The following is an 18,954-nucleotide window of genomic DNA, read 5'->3' as shown; positions in this document are numbered from 1 at the left end:
GTATTTAGCTTGATCTGCTATACGATGAATCACCGTCTTCACGACCTGTTTCTCATAAACGTTTATCGTTTTATATCAAAACCCAATCATTATTGCTAATTTCATATAAGTTCTACTTATCAGTGATTATCTGGCGCCAAATTGGACTCTATGGTGAATATGAATAGGGGCGTGAGTGATAGACGTGTGAGAACGTTTGCCATTATCACAGCTTTCTCGATGTGAAGTAAAAGTTGAAGAGCTAGTTGGGAGATGGCTGCCATCACACCGATGCAATGTCTTGTTGAAAATTGCAGTGTGTGTTAATGTTCGCTAAAAAGCACAGGGCATATTGGGTAAAAAACACCTAGATCGAGTTCAGGAATTTTTCTTATGGAATTCTTTTTTTATCGCAATGATAAAGCTCTTGGCCTGTATCTCACCAGGTGGAAAGTGAAGATCAGGCAAGATAAATCAATAAAAAAATCTGTTGAGCTTTTATTTTATATTATTTATCAATCCTTTTATTATCTTTTAATAATATAAAAAAATAAAAAAATCTCTCCGGCGGGGAATCGAACCCCGGTCTCCCGCGTGACAGGCGGGGATACTGACCACTATACTACCGAAGACTTGATTGTGATAGCGAAATAAAATTACATACCAACTTTTACATGTTGTATTGAATAATGGACACATTTTTAGAGCTGTCAAAACGCTTCTCTCCCACAACTGGTGGTCTACGAAGTCATGAGGCTGAAAATCCATGCCATTCATAAAAATTTCAAAGCTACTAAAATCGAATTTTACAGATAATTGAATTAGATTTTCAGGGCTACAATGAAGCATTTTTTAAAGACGATGTGTCTTTAAATTATTTGTTTCAACAATGCTATCTATTATCAAACGCACCGATCCACCTGATACAATTCGTCTGCCTCTGTTACGTCACGGTGTGACTGCGCCGCTCAAATTGAGTGATAAATAAAGTGCGCGCGCGCCGTGTCGCCGAAACGACGCGCAACGAAAACTCACTTTCGAACCTTTTGCCGTGGAAGTAATTGATCTGGAAATAATAAGTATAGATGACCCACGCTGAACTGTCCCACCAAACTCAATGACAGGGGGGCGCTACCATCGTTCAACTATATGGTTTCCAACATGGCAAAAATCTGAACCAGCGATCCGGTATAGACGGTGGCGCCCCACTGTCAATGTCATCGACAGGACAGTCCAGTATTTTGGAACTATACCTTATTATTACTGTCAGAATGACGTACGACAGTTTCGAACGTAGTCCGAGTTAGCCATAGAGTTATGAGTTAGCAGTCGTGGGTTTGAATCCCATCGAGGAATATTTTTTTGAAGAACGTTTACCTAATAATGCGTGTAATGTAATGTATTTATCATTTAAATAAGTTTTGTATTTCAAATATTTCAATACAATGTTTATCTTGCTATCTAGAAATCTTATTTAATAGACTAGTATTTTATTGGACTAGAAACGCTATTAGTTTTGAATTGTAGACAACTCATTTTTAAATGTAACTACTTTATTTACAAAAGCTAAAATAAATAAAGTTAATTGTTGTGTAAAGTAAGGATCATATTTTATAAATTAATTATCTTTTACTTTTACTAAACAAAATTAATTAATTATATTTTTTGTTAGACACATAAAATCGTCTTCCTTATCAAAAGATCACATTAATATAATTTATAAGTTAATTATACTGATACATAAATCAATCATTAAATTGCTAAGCCTAAATGGGTAACATGATGTACTGGATAAAATGATAACCACATCTTGTAAACATTCATGAAATGCAATAAACACATTTTGACTTTGACTGGTCCGAAAAAATATCGAGTTTTTTTTTTTCAAAAAGTATGAATTTGAATCATACCGTCCTTTACTTACTGCGTGAAAATCTGCTGTATGAAATTCAAGTTATTAAATCAAATATAATATTAATAAATCTAATTCTTTATAATAATTCAATTACCTCGTTACGAAGAACCGATTGCTGTCCGATACAATCAATCGATACATCGCTCGATATTTTCACACGTAATCGAGCACCTAATATCGACCATGTAGATTAAATCGATTGCATGTTATATTGAATTTGTGAAAGTTCTGTAATATTATGGCAGGAAAATACTTGTAGCAATTTTAAAAGGTTTTATTGAAAGGCTAAAGCTTGTAGCACCCAAATAAGGTTCGTGGAAAGCTATTTCCGAGTAAAGCAAGTTTTAGTAATAAGCTTTTAAGTCTTATATCCTGTGGTAAAGCTCATGACACGACCCAAACAGGAAACAAAGTTACGCAAATGTCCGTGAGAGGGCGCGCGTGTGGTCTTCCCAGGCTAATGCGATGATGACGTCCTCATACGTCATGCGGGATGCTGATGTTACGTAATGCGCCATTTTGGCATTTTACGCTTTCGCGCATGCGCTTATGGGGTTTGCTTCCGTGGAAGACTGACAGTTAGGCCCAGAACAGACGGTGAAACGCAACTGCAACGAAACTGCAACTGCTAGTTACTTTTGAGTTGCATCTAAGTTTCTGCCATAGCGTCCGTTAAGAGACCACACATGACGCGACCAGTTTGAATCTTTCAGTTTCAGTTTCATTCATCAGAATCATCAGAAAGTTGCAGTTTCGTTGCAGTTGCGTTTCACCGTCTGTTCTGAGCTTAAATTTAGCGGGACAAACCAGGTTTAGTTCCCACCATCCATTGCGACTTTTATAGACAAGATCTTCAGCCTGTTCAGCAATGGACGTCTTGTGGTTGAAATGATGGTGATGATCTACATTCAGTCAATATTGATTGAATTAAACCAACGAAGTTGAGTGGTTCCGAGGACTCTGGGATGTTCATATTCATGGGAAGAATGAAGTGTTTTAAAGAATTTGGTGCCTTTGTATTATCGAATTTTACCTCTATCATATTTTTAAGTAATCACATTAATTCTAAAAATGATTGTGAAAATGGTACTTATCTAAGCTTGACGTCGTCTTTAGTGAATGGAGCCTACCTACTTACTTAGTTATATTTTGTCGTACTTAATTTTTTTTTTAGTCTGGTATTTTATTACCAGATAATTAGAGATAAATGTAGATGTTGACTTTCTTAAATAGGTTTTTTTTGAGAGAGAGTGGAATAGTTTCTCGCTATTTTGTACGAGCAAACTGTAAAAGTACGTGAGTCAATAATATTTACAAAAATGATGATGATGATGATAGTTATATACAATGTTTTAGAGTGATAGATAACAAGACGATGCCATGCCATGAATAAAAAACTAATAGTTTTGTTCACATAACAATTATTATACTCTTGTTCCATTTATGAGGAAGCAAAACATTATAAAAAGTTAATGAGGAAAAATTACAACTTCAGTTTCATTCTATGATATCCAAGATACAATGTTCGGGCAAAACATCGGCACATAGTTACCTAACTAATTACCTTTAGGCTGCGTTCCCATCAGAGGTGTTCTAGGAAGATGAATGTAGAGCAAGGATGTGTAGCGAAGCTGTAAAACGGTACGCAGATGAGTCACTAATCTGACTGCTAGTTCTTTGCCAGTTTCTCGCTTGTTCCAGCTACATCCCTATCACACATCCTCGCCATATCTCTCACACACACACATTCCTAGGAATAACTGGATACTGACTGAAAAAATATTTAAAAATTCAATCCAGCGACTTGTCCCGTGGACCACGCTAAAACTGGGCTAAGAGCACATAATATCCTTCATCATCCGTTTCCACCAGAGCTGTGCNCTGGACTAGTATTCAATCGTACAAAATACAAGATTGTCCATGGTTAGTAGAAATGAGGTTTCTACCAACACGGAGCGGATAAATATTTTGAACAACCAATCAGATGTCATTCAGATTGAGTGAAAGTGATTGCTCTCTGCTCCTCGCCGCACCACTTTGGTGGAAACCGGCCCTTAGAAACACATCCCTGGTGGAAACGTAGCCTTATAGATTTGCTATCTTCTATCAATTTCCACCGAATCATCATTTATCACTTACCGGTCAGTGACTGCGCATAAATGTGCGTGCACGAGTGATCGGCCACAATGGCACAAAAACGCCACATTGTCTGTATGGGAAGGCAGATTAACATGACAAATACCTTATTGTTGGTCAAGGGAACACTTAACCTATTGGTTTGCTATAGGATGATGCGATAGAGTAGCTACGTTCAGTGACGTACACATAATAACATTTTTATCTACAAAAAGGATAGTTAAAAAACTGTTCTTTTTTTTGTGGTAAGAGTCTAAGTTGAACACCGGTAAACTATGGCCAAATATAAAGATAACGGGCTGCTGTCCAGTGTCAGTATATTCGTATTTGTATTTACTTATCGTGCAGTGATTGAACCTTCAACCTCTGGCGTAGCGACCAAGTTCCAAATTAAAAGAAAGAAAGATACATTTACAATGGACATCACACAAATACAGGCAATTAAGTATATGGACATGACAGTGGCACATAATAAAGGAAAAAAAAATAAAAACAAGAGTAAACTGAGCAGTGCCACCCATTCACAAACAAGATGCCCACTTTAATTGGTCACCAAATTACTTACGTAACAAATTACAAATAATTAAAGATCTTAATTTCTTTCTTGAATTGATCAACGAGTTGTTTTTTTTTATCATGGATCATTACTATCAACAAAACAATTCGTGTTTGTTTGTTTGTGTTTAGAAAGCGATATTTATAACAATGTCGTCACTTCTCAATAATAAACTAAGATAAAAAAGTGAACTGTAATCAAAGAGCGTGTTAAGTTTGAAGTGTTAACTGGAGAAATTAACTTACAATTTTACTGAGGCAATTAGAAGAAATAGNAGAAATGGTTCAAACTGAGAGTTCTCGAATCAATACCTATTAATTATTACAATAGAAATAAAATTAAGTAAGATATTTTTGGTCTACAAATCTTAAAGTTACAATAAAATAAAATAAATCTTTCTGGTAACGATTGATTATTTCTTATTTGCAGATGATTGATATGATTGTTAAGAAATATATTATCAGGTTATTATTTTAAGGGTCCATCGTAAAAATACTAAATGACCTTTTAACTTTAATTGTGAAAAACACAGGTTCAAGGTTCAAAGTCAAAGTCAAAATTTCTTTATTTGTATATTTAAATAGTANAAATAGTACCTACTTACAAATCGTCAAACAATTTGCTAACACATACATGTCTCATAATCGTTTTACCCTACCAGCGCGGCAGCGCATTGAGACCAACTTTAATTTGACATTTGGTTATAATAATTATGACAAAATTTTCTTAGGACTTATAATTTCAAACCCGAGATCTCTTGCACTGTTTTTGAAATCGTTCGACTAAACGGAACCCTCAAAAAACTGTTCCTGCAAAAAACGGGATATCTCAGTGGGAACAAGCCCTTAGGGCATTAAAAATGATTTTTTTTAAATTGCCTACTACACAGAATAAATAATATGTCTATCCTCAACTCACTATTGAGATAAACCGCATTCCTTCATTAGCAGTAGGGCAATTCGTAGGGAGAAAGATATTAATTTCGAGACAATACAAAAACGTTTATTCACGACAACCATAACAAAAACACATCACGCTCCTTGCTACTCGATCCGAGTACAATAACAGCGAAATCGAAAGCTATCGAAGCTTTTTGCCGCATTCACTTTCGATGTCGCTAATAGAGACGCCATACTTGTGACACCGATGTTGATGATGCTTCTTGATTGGGCGCTGATTGCTTTGGGATCTCAGTGGAGTACAGTTAAACTACATTATATAGCTATACATTAGTATTGAAAATCGTACCTTTTACGACTGCATAAGAGGCTATGCTTAGCTTACTCGATGTGCCGATGTTTGTCTATCACCTACTTATAAAGATTGTGTCGTATAAAGATGCCCTTCGTAAAAAATTACGGTTAATGTGTCTCTGCTGGAATACAATTTCTACTTGATATTACAGTTTTTTTTTAGTTAGAAAATTGCAGTGTCAAACGAGACTGCAGGCACAAAATAACAATAAGGTATCGTTATACTCGATGAAATCCACGAAAAAACAATAGAACTAAAGCACACCTTGAACTTTTTATTCTAATAGGTAGGTACTTTACATTGGCAGAAATAACACTCCTAGAAGGCAGATTAAATAATTGAAAAAATCTTTATAACTTTGTATGTGTTTTTGACATTTCAACACGTCCCAAATAGAGTTTGCTCTACCACTACTCCAGTAGGCCTAAGATGCGCGCCGTGATAGGCGGTTATCACGCCATTTTATCGATTTTGCCCATACAAATTGACGTCGATAAAAGTTATCACGGCGCGCATTACAGGACAACAAATTATCAGCTAGTGCTGCGAGGAAGAGACGGAAGAAACTCAGCCAACTTCATTGTCCTTCTGTTTAAATTACTTACGTAAGTAAATGTGCTTATGCATTTTTGTCATATCAATACTCATCCACTATCCTTTAATGTTTCAATTCAACCAACATTAGGTTCGAGTTTGAATCGATTTTTTTATTACAAACCCAAAATCTTTTAACCCTTGTAGGTCGGGGTCTCACGTATACTCTGTTGCATTGCATTGCAAGTAGACTTTACGGCCGCGCGCGTGACACTTCAGGGTTAAAAGTACATTATTGGCAAAACACACGAGTTTTGTAAAAGGAAAAATCGAATTTATTGTAGTCTGTCGTCGTGTACTGGTGAAGGAATTTCCTATAGAGCAAACACCAATATCAATAAGGTATTCAACGAATTGAATGCACTCTACAAAAAAAAAACCGACCGTATTGAGAACCTCCTCCATTTGTTGAAGTCTGTTAAAAATCATCGGTATTACAAAAGATATCCAAGATAATTAAGCCACGTTTATTCTAATCAATCGAAACTGGGACCCGCCGTGTAAAAGCTTTATAAAAGCCTAGGTAATTGAAAAAAAACTCATGGTTTTCCTATTGTCAACTAGGAAAGAAGAAAGGAGTTCGGGCTTTCAAGGGAATCTGTGAATATATCCAATGTAAATGATTGACTAAATACCAAATAAGGATGCAGATTGCAGACCTTTAGTCTGCAATCTGAAACCAAACGCTCTAAACCATCGAGAAACAGCTTTACGTCCTTTAACTCATTATAAAATATCTTTTGACATTTTCTACAGCCCCAATACGTCCCAAATTAGAAAGAGTTAGGTATCCATAACTTTCCATTACTAGCGTGGGCAGTGGGCAGGCCTCCTACTAGGTGGACCGACGATCTGGCAAAGGTCGCGGGAAGAGCCTGGATGCGGGCAGCGCAGGACCGCTCATTATGTAAAACCTTGGGGGAGGCCTTTATCCAGCAGTGGACGTCATTTGGCTGAAACGAACGAACGAACGATCCATAACTTTATCAACGGGTGATAAATGTGACCTGATTATAAAGAACGACATCCTAAAGCTGACCCAAAATCGATGAGTTGACAATCGATTCCAAATCGATTCTACTCAAGCCGGAGGTTGTAAGCCGCGAACAATGGTGCATCCGACGCTGTTAGCCGTAAACGGAGTGATTCATGCACCATTGTGGTGGGTCAGTCGTCAGTCATAATCGCACAGTGGGGATAGGAAGAGAAGGACTACTTTACCCATAGAAAGTAACCGCAAGTCTTAGGCAGAGTTACACCACCTTGTTTTAATCGTAACAATAACAATAACTAGTGCTTTTTGTATTGAGTTTGACAGATTTTTGCCGTTTGTCAAAGTTAAAGTAAGATGGTAGCCGCCTTAACTAATATTTTTTTGAAGTCGGCTAAAAAAAGTTGGTAGCTGGAAATCACTCTAGTCGGAACCTAGCAAATTGGACATCGTATTTCTGATTGATCACCTTTTGTAGATCTCATCTCATCTCAGTCTAAAATTCGATTTTGGACGATTTTAAAATTCAAATTCAAATATTAATTCAGTCTAATTTAAAAAAAAGACAAACACAATTAGTTTCAATACAATCGTGTCATCCATTAAATTGTAGAGCATGATTTTTTACGAGAGTGTCACTCAGTTATAGATTATTAAAAGAACTTGAGTAACGAAACTTTAAGTCAACAAAATATCTATAAATGTACAAATTCTACAATAAATAAATTTCTAATTTTTAATGTCTATTGATATAAAATATGCTAACTCTTACTGACAATTCTTTTCCTTTTTATTTTATGTCAGTAACTTATAATAACTAAGCTCGCCTCAAGGACTGTGGTGACAATATGCAATTCTGTTTTATTTACCTCACGTGTCTGCATGGCTGCATTTACCTCGATAACTTTAAATAATATGACCCATTTTATTTCCGTAATTTATAAAAGAAAATATTGCTTTCAACCGCAGAAATTATGAGCAAAGTACTTAACCTTGAGGAACCAATATGGTGTTTTTTCTCAAAAATATTCATAAAATGAAGTAAAAGCATTTTTAACTGTAGATAAATGTTATGGCTTATTACTCGATAGAAATAGAAAGTTACAGGTACATAACCGATTTATTTATTTAAGGATAGTACACAGCACAACATCAATTTAGGGTATAGTAATATGTTTTTGTGAGATTTTGTGAGCCAATTATAACTATCCAAAATTTAAAATTCTTACATATTTATGACCTTCTCGTATTATCATAATACGAGTAAGAAGTAATTGTTATTCCTAATACCGGTATTGTTTTAAAAACACTCGTACAGCTAAAGTTGATTTCTATATAGAGTCAAAACTCGGTAAAATCTTATCTGATGACTGTAGAGAAACAAGTTTTACTCGCTAATTTCAACTCATATCAAGATTGAAATGCCTTTTAATATTAAGTACAAATGAAAAATAACAATGAGTAGTTTTTACTTGACTAATTCACAATTAATTCAAAGAAAGTGTGAGACAGACCGTTTGAAATATATTATCTAATTGCGAAAAGACCGGCAAGTGTGTGAACCGCTTTTATTTTGAACAAAAACCGACTTTCCATTGAGAGTTGCTTTTTATTGTATTGTTATTTTAGCTAACGTTTAGGACGTTCACAAGCGTTAAATTGTAGAGACGCAAAAGATTTAAAAGCTATCGCACTATTTTCGTCTTGTTACTATAGATGCCGGCGCGTGGGCAGGCCTCCCACTAGGTGGACCGACGATCTGGTGAAGGTCGCGGGAGGTGCCTGGATGCGAGCGGCGCAGGACCGGCCTTGGTGGAAATCCTTGGGGGAGGCCTTTGTCCAGCAGTGGACGTCTTTCGGCTGAAACGAACGAACTATAGGTACTCTACCTTTATTTAAAAGCTTGGGATTGTAGAGATCTTCATCTTCTACTAATGAGATCACAACTATAGGAATCTAATATGACTCATTCACACCCACACAGCTTGACGGAATCTTATTTCGTTTTCGTACAATATTTCGATTCAAGCAGTGGACGTCATTTGGCTGAACGGGACTATTTCCACCTCTCGTTCCCACCGCTCCAACTCCTGTGTAGCTAGGATCCGCTTTGCAATGGAGGGGAGACGAACCTTAACTTTGAACTCCTCTTATGTTCTTCTGATTAATTTCGTTGCGGGTCCAATGACAGTTAACTTTCCCCTGGGACAAACTTGACCTAAACTGGTTGGGTTTTTATGGCGGTCAAGCTGTAGATCCTGGCTACACAGGAGTTGCAGTGGTGGGAACGAGAGGTGGGAATAGTCCCGTAATGAGATCACAACCATATGACTCAATCACACCACAGCTTGACGGAATCTCATTTCATTTTCGTACAATTAGGTTGATTTGAGCAGTGGACGTCATTTGGCTGAAATGAACGAACAATGTTCAGCAGACATTATCCTATCCTATAGCTGAAATGCATCATCATTTAAGCCATTAATTTAATTCGCTGTTTTTTAGAAAAACCGAATCTCTCCATACCAAAAGACCGACTTGTCTTGCAAATCAGTACTTACCAGATCTTAATGTAAAAGTAAAAGAGGTTTAATGAATAACACAGAATAACAGGTAATTAAATCACCATTCTGTGTTATTACCCATCTTTTAAATAACACTTGTAGAGGTAGACCAATCGGTTAGTAGTTCTGATGATTTACTTTACGTTAGTGGCAGCACGGAAAGCGAATCACTTGTTCAAGTAATTCATAGTGATTAGCCAGTTAATTGTATATGCGCTGAACGACTGTGTTTAGGGTTGTACAATGAAGATATTCAAGTGATATTAGTTTCAATCAATCCTCAAAAAAATGTGTGTTTGGGTCATTCCACAAAAATATGTCAACTCTTAGTCCGCGCCACATTTCACATGGAATATTTGTTAATATTTTATTCCAAAATTGTTAAATAACAGCTCGCAATGTGTTTTATTCATCACCCATTTATATTTTTTTAAACTATTTTTAAAACATCTTAAATTCCTTTTAAATAACCCATAACGTCATTCCCTAGGCATGTCCGTACTCCAAAAGTTTGTGTTCTGGAACCCATATTTATAGAAACATCAACTTGATCCTTTGTTTTAATTAACGAATAATCTATTTAAACGTATATTACACCAAATTCTATTAATATTTTGCGGTTTCAATAAACAATAATTTGATTTTCTTAAGTTGAAAAAGAGTCCACAGCTTTTAACGTCATTCCCTCGCCACGCACTGATTTTATAATTTTGCGCTTTAATAAGTATTTAGAGTGAATGACATTTAGTTGAGTTTAAAGTACGATACGAAGTTATCTTTAAACCATACTGACTTTGCGGCAACCGTTCTTTGAATTAGTGCAAACGTGCCAATTGTTGCGGAAACATGGTGTTGATCCAGTCGCTTCGTCAGTCCCTAGTTGAGTAGCTTTATTGATTATATAAAGTTAATCTGCATTTGTGTTAAGTTTTACTCCAAATCGTCAGTCCCTAGAGCGTCAGGCCCTAGCTTTAAATGGCACTTGGGACTAAATTACTAGTTAGAGAATGATGTTTTTTATATAGTGATAATAACAAAACAACTACATTATGTGTATTAACTTATCTATAAATGTTAAGGTTAAAAGTTTTATACTTTATTAGAAGTCATATAGGAGTAATGTAGTATGAAAAAATTTAAAATTATAATTTCTCCTAAAATAAAGCATAAAGTGACTGGCCCTTTTAGACATAACATAATTAATTAATAAACTATAATTTACACTAATAAAGTATTCAAAAGCATCTTTAAAAAGTTACGGACAAAATGACGTCGAAAATATACAGATTTTTATGGAATGACCCATATAATTTAATAGTATTTACGTGTAGTTTTTTGGCTATTTTCGGCACATCGTTTTAAGCTTCTTATAATATAAAATTAATCTGCATTTGTGTTAAGTTTTACTCCAAATCGTCAGTCCCTAGACCGTCAGGCCCTAGCTTTTAATGGCGCTAGGGACTAAGTTACTAGTTATGGAATGACGTTTTTTATAAAGTGAAAATTACAAAACAACTACATTAAGTATATTAACTTATCTATAAATGTTAAGGTTATAAATTTGATACTTTATAAAAAGTCATTTGAGTAATGTAGTATGAAAAAATTTCAAGTTATAATTTCTCCTAAAATAAAGCATAAAGTGACTGGCCCTTTTAGACATAACATAATTAATATATAAACTATAATTTACACTAATAAAGTATTCAAAAGCACCTTAAAAAAGTTTAGGACAAAATGACGTCGAAAATATACACATTTTCATGGAATGACCCGTTTATGAAATTTTAATGTGTTTTTTTTACCGAAACGGGAATGCTCTTGGCGTGCGTCTCTCCTGATGGAAAGTGATGACCAGATAGAAAATAGATGCAAGATCCGATCCGATCATCCGGAATTCCACCTCAGAGAAACTGGCTATGTTGCTTTGTCTCCAACTGCCGAAATATAACAAATGCTGTGATTTCTTTTCTTATGGCGACAGAATAGGTAAGTAAGACGATGGCAGCCAGGCTAACTTTGAAAAAACCCTACCACCACCCAATCCGAGCAGAAAATGTTGCCCCTGCTTCGAATCAAACCTGGGACTCTTAGGTCTCAAACAAATGCGGGTTTTGCTAGCCGAATATGTTAAATATTTTACTGACAACCCTGTTTGTCCATAGCAGTTGCATGCCTCACGAACTGCATTGCTTAAATAGGAAGAACGGGATAGCGTGGCAGAAACGAAAGTAGATTCCCTCGCAGAAACGGAATTTGGTTTAAGAGTTTGTTGAGCAACGCTGAGACTGAAGAAAATTGATGGGTGACCGAATTTTTTGAAGCGGCCGAACGGAACGACTTTTGTAATATGATTGTTATCAAATTTCACTTTACAAAAACATACATACCTACGTACTAAGTAAGTAGGTATGAAAATATTGAAAGATGCAAGATACAAATTAGGCACACACTGGCACACAGCACAAAAAAAGATTTTCTTTTTTTGACACTGACAGATCCTTTGCGCGGGAAACAGGCTGCATGGTTTTACATCACGAATAAAAAAAAACATTCAGTGGACATTAACCAAAAAAACTTTTTGGTAGATCAATAAAAAAACTCGCTTTAAAAAACGTGCATCTGTCAACTTGCCTAATCTCACAGATTCTGAAGTTCGGTAATCATGGTATCAAGTTTAATCAACACAACAAAACGTGATGATAATCGAAGACACAATCGAATAATCGCGCACGACGATTAGGGAGTGATGATTGATAATAATCAAGTTTATTTCGTAATAGTGGGAGTATTTCAACTTTTTTACCATATTTGAAGTTAAACCAGGATAATAAAAAGTGCCAGTGGCGACGTTACGTCGACATAAACAGAAAAACAAATGAGCATCGTTATGTACCTACTTTGACTCATTTTGACTCTATAGTAAATTCCGAATCATAGCAATATTTTACACAGTAAAATTATTAACATTAACATGATTATGGTTTGAAATACATCACAGATTACTGATAAGATTTAAAAATGGTAGGGTTTTTTGCTAAATCTTATACTGCCTAAGGTTACTATCTACAGACAAAGTATTGGCAGATCTATAGTTCATTCAACTTATGATGGTGATTTAGATAGATAAAACGTTTCGTTTTATGATTCTAACTTTCTACGAATAAAAATATTGAGTTGTAAAAATCAATTACTTTTGTGTGTTTTCATCCTTCCAAAATATCAATCACTAATTTTTCTCAATTAACCTAAACAAGAATTTCTAATTATTTATTAGTTTATTATTTAGAAAAAAATGTGAAAAAATATTAAATGAATTGCTTCTGCGCTAGTCGGAACTTTTGCTCATAGGGATAGGACATAAACAATCGCAATAAATCAGTAATCGGCATGGTGGTCATCTTAAAATCGAATCATGATTATTATCTCAGGCAGGTCAAAGCTAAGTCAGTACGTGTGCGTTTGCCTTTGATGACGGTCTTGTTTTATGCGATTTCTCCACGTATTGTTTGTTATTGTTATTTTGATGTTTTATTGAATAAAATGCATATATTTAATTCTTTGTGATTTATTTTGTACCACTAAGAATATTCACGTTTATTCCATTTCCAGATAGTTCAAATTCATAGATATAATTTTGATCAAGATTAAAAATCAAACAAATAAAAGGCGATTAGATTTCTATAGAAAATATTCTCGATTCTAAAAAAGGGATAGGACATAAACAATCGCAATAAATCAGTAATCGGCATGGTGGTCATCTTAAAATCGAATCACGATTATTATCTCAGGCAGGTCAAAGCTAAGTCAGTACGTGTGCGTTTGCCTTTGATGACGGTTTTGTTTTATGCGATTTCTCCACGTATTGTTTGTTATTGTTATTTTGATGTTTTATTGAATAAAATGCATATATTTAATTCTTTGTGATTTATTTTGTACCACTAAGAATATTTACGTTTATTCCATTTCCAGATAGTTCAAATTCATAGATATAATTTTGATCAAGATTAAAAATCAAACAAATAAAAGGCGATTAGATTTCTATAGAAAATATTCTCGATTCTAAAAAATATCGATTAGGTTTATAAGGAGCGCCTCACTAAATAGAACTGTCATAATCACCATCTTACGCTGAATGGACTCTAAAAGGTATGGTGAAAATGGAATATAAGTTTTTACTATCAATTTATCTTGACTATAGCCCAAAATATTAAACGATACCATGCAATGATGGGAGAGGACAAAAATAAACAAGGCTAAAATGTTTACATTTGCATAACATTACATACAATTATTCATTGGTGCAGTCCTGTTGTCCCCCCTGCTTGGCCCCCCTGGGGGAGCCAACAGGATTTCGAAATCCTGTTGTCCCCCCTGGCTAGGGGAGACAACAGGACTAGATTTTCAATGAATGATTTGAGGACTGTTGTCCCCCCTGGCAAACATTGGGTATTTAGAAGCCATATATTTTTGTAACATTTAAGAAGTTCTGGAGTACCTGACTAAATGCCATATTGCCAAACTAAATACCTAAAAGTAGGATGTCAAATAATAATTAACATTAAAATTTAACGAAAAAAATATAAGTTGTTGGTACCGGTAATATTTCTGACTATTCCAAAATCTGCTTTACTTGCTTTTAAATAATATAATACAAGTAAATGCGAAAGAAACTTTATCTGTCTGTTACGAATTCACGCATAAACCATTGAACCGATTTTGATATTTGGTAAAGAGATAGTTTTGAGTCCCGGGAAAAGACGTTGGACAGTTTTTATCCCGGTTTTTAAACAAGAATGCGCTCTTATATTTTTTTCTGTGACAGAAAAAAAATTACGTGGACAAAGCTGTAAACAAAAGCTAAGTAAGTATATGCTATTCTCATGTATAAAAAATATTGTCTTCTGTAAAGTTGACTAAAAATCCGTTTAGTAATTTTTACGTGAAAGAGTATCAAACATCTATACTATTCCATACTCACAAATTTTCGCATTTATAATATTAGTAGGTAGGACGCTAAAACTGCATAATTTTAAATTATTAATCATAATATAAAAGGAGAAACTGACTGACTGACTGACAGATCAACGCACAGCCTAAACGGCTAAACGTAGGCACTTGAAATTTGGAAGGGACGTAGCTTAGGTACCGTAGAGGTGCACTAAGAAAGGAATTCCCGCAATTCCCACGGGAACGGGAATTAGCGGGAAAAACGGGATTCACGCGTACGAAGTCGCGGGCGGCCGCTAGTTAATCATAATAATTCTCAACAAATTAATTGCTCAGTGATTCAACTAGCGGCCGCCCGCAACTTCGTACGAGTAGAGTGTGGAATTTCGTAAAATCCTATTATATGCTTCGTATTATTTCCTATCCTTAAATAAATAGATAAATAAAATCCGTTCTTGGCAGATGTCTACACCCTATGGAACCTACCTGCCAAATTTCAAGTTTCTAGGTGTCAGTACCGGCACCAACACCTTATTTTTTTCGTTATCAGTTATTATTTAACAAACGTTTAGGTATTCACTCAGTTTGGGAATTTGGCATTCAGTCAAGTAGGACTTCAGTATTTTACAAATTGTGTTATAAAAATGGGACAACAGTCCTCAAATCATTGATTAAAAATCCAGTCCGAGATTTTGGAATAGTCAGAAATATTACCGGTACCAACAACTTATATTTTTTTCGTTAAATGTTAATTATTATTTGACATCCTACGTTTAGGTATTTAGTTTGGCAATATGGCATTTAGTCAGGTACTCCAGAACTTCTTAAATGTTACATAAATATATGGCTTCTAAATACCCAATTTTTGCCAGGGGGGACAACAGTCCTCAAATCATTCATTGAAAATCTAGTCCTGTTGTCTCCCCTAGCCAGGGGTGACAACAGGATTTCGAAATCCTGTTGGCTCCCCTAGGGGGGCCAAGTAGGGGGGACAACAGGACTGCACCTTATTCATTAAACTATAAAGCGCACATCTGATTATATTCGTGACTTCTCATAACAATTTATGGGTAATTTTACGATCTGCGATTATTGGTCATTATGTCAAAATTTTACATTAATTTTAATGTAATATTAACCCTACACCTCTCACATCGTGGTCATAATTGAAATTAAATGTAATAATCAATGACATTTCCGATGTGGCCATCACGTGACGTGACTACGTTTCAACATCAATCAACTCGTGAATGAATAGTGTATTAGTATGTAGATAATATGTACTGTTAAATAATTTAAAGAGAGGGATAATTAAGTGTACGAAAAAATACTAAGACAATATTAATACTTGTCGGCCGTTTGGTGTAGTGGTTCGAAACAGACTACTATTCCGGAGGTAGCGGGTTCGATTCCCGCACAGTACAAACATTTGTGTGCATGAACATATTTGTTTGTATTGGACTGGGTGTTTTCTATGTATAATAATGTATTTACAAAAAAAAAGTATTTAAGTATGTTTATATCCGTTGTCTAGTACCCATAGTACAAGCTTTGCTTAGTTTGGGACTAGAAGCGCAGTGTAAAATGTCTAAGGATATTTATTTATTTATATTCAAAGTCGCACATTTTAACACGAAACGCAGTCAATATCCTAAAAAATTTAAGGTATGTCTCAATATTTATCGATATAGAGTGTCCATCTACGAAACCACCCACAACGATGTTTAGGTATTACTTTTTGAAACCGGTTTTACTTTTATTGTCTCTGGTATTCACATCTCTATCATTCAAACCTATTTATCAAAATTGCTACTAAATTATAACGTTTTGATAACTCATTACCTGGTGTTGCCATCTAAAAAACTAATGCGCACGGGCACATTCTCTCCACTCCTCATTCCACAAGTTCTTTAGTATAAAACACTATTTACATTCCGCGTGCCTTGTTCGTGGATGAAAAACATGAACAGTTTTAGTTAGAAGCCAATAGCGAATGAGCAATGATGTAGAGATGTTGATAAAACGGGATAGTAGTATCGATAAATGACAAAATAAATAATATAGTAACTAATGGAGTCGTTGAAACAAAATAGATGAATTTGGGTAATTAATTAGAAATGTTCCAAATAGCTAGAGCAAGATTTTGATTCCATATCGCTGGATTGTGTGAAATTATTGAGCTTCATTGTAAAGTAGGTTATAAATCTATCCACTTTTTATTCCAAATTGAAGCTTTGTCATTTGAACTGTTTTTTTCTTCGATTCTTTAAACAAATCCAGAGTCAAGATTTGACGGGAGACTTCAGGATCGATTAATAAAAAGCTTTTGTGCTTTATTATTTTTTTTGTACATTGCCATTGCGGTCAAATACCTGCCTTGTCATACATAAAAAACATTGCCTATTAAGCCGACGACATCATAAAGGTAGCAGGAAAGCGCTGGACGCAGGCCGCTACCAACCGGGTAACATGAAAAGCATTGGGGGAGGCCTATGTTCAGCAGTGGACGTCCTACGGCTGAGATGATGATGATGATTAAGCTTGTAGGTGCACACATTGTTTATTTTTAGTAACAATCTGTTTTTATTTATTGATCGATAGATCGATATCGACAAACCCGACGACCCGCTGTAATATGATCCCGGCATTATGAAAGCATTATATTTCTCAGACGTTTTGTTTTCCGTGAATGTTGCGCAAATATTGTGTTTGTTGGGCAATTAACAACAATCAGGGATATGTGATATGTTTATGTACCTATATCTATTACGTTTACTTATTTCTATGCTGTCGACATAACAATAGAAGGGTTATGACATCAAAGTTCTCAAAACTTTTTTATGTGCAAGAAAATATTCGATAGTTCATTGCACAATTTTTGAGTAGATAAAAAATTTAAAACAATACTATCTGTATGGGTTCTTACTTAATGACACGTAGGGTAAGGATAAAGGTTAGAACATGCATCGTTTAACTAAACACGATATAGTGACCAAGAAAAACAAAAAATAAAAAAAAATCGAGAATATTTTTTACTATGTTAATGACTCTACTAGGTTAATACTTACTTAACAGCATTTCTATGAGGGTTTTCGCGTATGAAAAATCCTGCAGATGGCAATACGTAGACGCGAGGTCCAAATGCTGCATGATTGGTTATTTTTGACATGACATTGACAGATATGTCAAAATCCACCAATCACGCAGCATTTGGACCTCGCGTCTACGTATTGCCATCTGGCGGATTTTCCAATCGCGAAAACCCTCATTGTGAGGAAATGTCATCACTGGATGACATCGCGATAGGTCGTATTAGGTAGGTATATCTCCTTACCTGAAATAAAAACAAATTCTGTTAAAAATCTAAAATGGAAAAACTAATCAATGTTACAGGTCTATAGTATTCCGAACTCCTCCTATATTTTTCTGATTTTTATTGCGGGTTCTAAGACAGTTAGAGATAGGTATCCGGGACTACTAAACCGTCACTGGTTGTTGGGTTTCATTGGAGGCCAAGCTGTAGATCCTGGCTATACAGGAGTTGCAGTAGTGGGATAAGTCCAAATGACAGTTCTTTTAAAAAGTGATATTAGGCCTTCTTATGAAATAAACGCCCGTATTTACAAACGATGCTTGCACAGCGTTGAATAGAGCTTTGTGATTGGTTCGTGTGTCACCCTGTGCGTCCACGCGCACTGTGAGACCTCATAGTAATGTATGTGAATACGGGCGAAAGTTTCTTTGTAAAGAAATAAAAGTCCTCCTTATAATCAAGCAGTTAAAAACACGGTAAAAAGCTAGTCATTAATAAATAATAAACATGACAGTCAGACGACAAGCATTAAAAAAGTAATAAGAACGATGACAATGATAACTTTAATCATTTTAATTCAATGTTCTTCTCATTGATCAGTTTTATTACAACAGCAAATGGTTTACCGGTTACAGTGGCAGGTTTTTTGAAGAAAGCAATAAACATAAATCGTTTTATCGTTACATAAGAGTTGCATAAGCA

At 35.2% G+C, this 18,954-nt stretch overlaps 1 non-coding gene across 1 annotated transcript; it reads right to left on the bottom strand.

Moving 5' to 3' along the window:
* Positions 1 to 539: 539 nt before the first annotated feature.
* On the bottom strand, positions 540 to 611 carry TRNAD-GUC (transfer RNA aspartic acid (anticodon GUC)). The gene has a single exon. It is a non-coding gene; the product is annotated as a tRNA-Asp (tRNA).
* Between the last annotated feature and the right edge of the window lie 18,343 nt (positions 612 to 18,954).

This window comes from Ostrinia furnacalis, unplaced genomic scaffold, assembly GCF_004193835.3.
Source record: "Ostrinia furnacalis isolate ACB-3 unplaced genomic scaffold, ASM419383v2 OfSCF1610, whole genome shotgun sequence".
NCBI lineage: Eukaryota > Metazoa > Arthropoda > Insecta > Lepidoptera > Crambidae > Ostrinia > Ostrinia furnacalis.
Note: the sequence above shows the minus strand (reverse complement) of the source record. Positions and strands in the feature narration are given on the sequence as shown.